The sequence below is a fragment of the Schistocerca piceifrons genome, chromosome 4 (genome assembly GCF_021461385.2).
Source record: "Schistocerca piceifrons isolate TAMUIC-IGC-003096 chromosome 4, iqSchPice1.1, whole genome shotgun sequence".
NCBI lineage: Eukaryota > Metazoa > Arthropoda > Insecta > Orthoptera > Acrididae > Schistocerca > Schistocerca piceifrons.
The window spans coordinates 393997870-394000400 of NC_060141.1; the positions used below are offsets into that span (position 1 = coordinate 393997870).

At 45.8% G+C, this 2531-nt stretch overlaps 1 non-coding gene across 1 annotated transcript; it reads right to left on the reverse strand.

Moving 5' to 3' along the window:
- Positions 1-2237: 2237 nt before the first annotated feature.
- Positions 2238-2310, reverse strand: Trnas-cga. Its single transcript has one exon. It is a non-coding gene; the product is annotated as a tRNA-Ser (tRNA).
- Between the last annotated feature and the right edge of the window lie 221 nt (positions 2311-2531).

Sequence of the window (2531 nt, forward strand, 5' to 3'; positions counted from 1 at the left end):
AACATGTTGACGGAGGTGACAGTAGAACTTTTGGTTTGGTCACCACGTTGGTGCGGGCGTGGAGGGGCCCCATCTCTAAAAGCCGAAGATCCACTCGTGTACCCTTGATGACCGCACAACACAAAGCTTTACTCCTCTCCTGCGCCCATCAACACCAGCATTGGACTGTTGATGAGTGGAAACATGTTACCTTGGCGGACGAGTCTCGTTTAAAATTGTATCTAGCGAAAGGATGTGTACGGCTATGGAGACAACGTCATGAATCCATGAACCCTGCATGTCAACAGGGGACTGTTCACGCTGGTGGAGGCTGAGTAATGGTATGGGGCGTGTGCAACTGGAGTGATACAGCACCCCGGACACGTCTAGATATGAGTCTCATAGGTGGCACGTACGTAAGCATCCTGTCTGATCACCTGCATTCATTCACGTCCATTGTGCATTCCGACAGACTTGGGCGATTCCAGCACGACAATGGGACACCCCACACGTCCAGATTTAGTACAGAGTGGCTCCAGGAACACTTTTCTGAGTTTCAACGGTTCCGGTGGCCACCAAGCTCCCCCGACATGAACATTATTAAGCATATCTGGGATGTCTTCCAACGTGCTGTTTGGAAGAGATCTCCACCTCCTCGCAATCTTATGGATTTATGGACAGCCCTGCAGTATTCATGGTATCGTATCTCTCCAGCACTACTTCAGACGTTAGACGATCCATGCCACATCGTATTGCGACACTATCGTGTACTCACGGGGGCCCTACACGATATTAGGCAGATGTACCAGTTTCTTTGGCTCTTCAGTGTAAATAAGAAGTTAGATACAGCTCACTTTCCTGTATTATCCTCAGAATTACAGTTCAATACATGACAAATGACAACAGGTAGCAACTAGTATACTGCCTCTCCGTACTAAGTACGTAACAGATCTCATCTTAAACTTTTTAAGAAAGAATTAAAATACATTTAATATCTTTCAAATTTTGGGTTCTTAGATTTCATGGAGATCTTCCTTGCACACAGCTCGCTCCGTGGAACTCCTACCTCCACCTCAGCATGTAGGGTTGTCTGACTGCTACCCATTTTCGTACAAATGGTTCAAATGGCTCTGAGCACTATGGGACTTAACATCTGAGGTTATCAGTCCCCTAACTAACCTAAGGACATCACACACATCCACGCCCGAGGCAGGATTCGAACCGGCGACCGTAGCGGTCTGCGCGGTTCCAGACTGAAGCGCCTAGAATTGCTCAGTCACTGCGGCCGGCCACTTTCGTACTGCCAGTGGATCGTTAGCTCCGGTATCAGCGCCTACGCTTTAAAACACCTCCCAACAGTGGGGTGCACACCACTTATCGACTTCTCTCAGGAACGAACATATTTTCTCTGACATTTGTATTTAATGGTGTGATACACCTCATTCCAGGAATGGGATGTATCACTACAAAGGTCCAATCTCTTTTCTGAGCTTGTTGTTAATGGTGGTTGCAGTTTCAATGCTTTGCAATACAAGAGAGAAAGAATCTAAGAGCAGTGCAGGGATGGTAATCGACTTCTTCCACAATGCTGCCGTTAATGAACTTGGAACTCATCCTCTGATCGACGCAAAATCTATACACGAAACATCTGGTGATAATTGTCTGGATTATTGAACTCTCTATCTGGGCAGGCCTAAGAATGCCCAACCGCATCGACCGCCCGCCGTGTCATCCCCTGCCGATAGGCCTTACAGGATGCCAATATGAAGCGGCCGTTATCAGTTTTCATGATCAGAGCCGCTACTTCTCGTCAAGTAGCTTTTAAATTGTCCTCACAAGGGTTGAGTGTAGTCCACTTGCCAACAGAATTCGGCAATCCCGGATGGTCACCCACCCTGGCGTTAGCCAAGCCCAAGCGAGCTTAACATTTATGATCTGACGCGTTACCATTGTGGCAAATCCGTTGCTTGGAATATTACAGCTTCTCTTCAAATAAAAGTTTGATCTGATATTTCAGAAAAATAATCGTGCTTTACCTGTAGTCGAAATTCCGCAGACATTCTTCTGACTTGGAGGCGAGCCAAAAATAAATGAGAAATCCAATGCAAATTGTTGCACGATATCCTTCATTTCTCTGAAATAAGAACCGCTGCCTTACTATAGATATACAGATTTATAAGCTTCTATACAATTCTGATTATTTTGATAAGTACTTAGAGGAAAACAAGATATAAAACTTCCTCGGAGATTAAAACTATGTGCCGGACCGAGACTCGAACTCGGGACTTGCCTTTCGAGGGCAAGTGCTCTACCAACTGAGCTACCCAAGCATGACTCAAGCCCCGCCCTCACAGCTTTACTTCTGCCAGTACCTCGCCTCCTACCTTCCAAACTTTCATATCAGCGCACACTCCGCTGCAGAGAGAAAATCTCATTTTAAAAACAAGATATAGTTTGTGGTAATAGCAACTTTTTCGCATCGACTCACAAGAAAGGACGATATCTCTTCCTTAAAACACAAATAACGAAACAGCTCTTGGCACCAAGTTTAC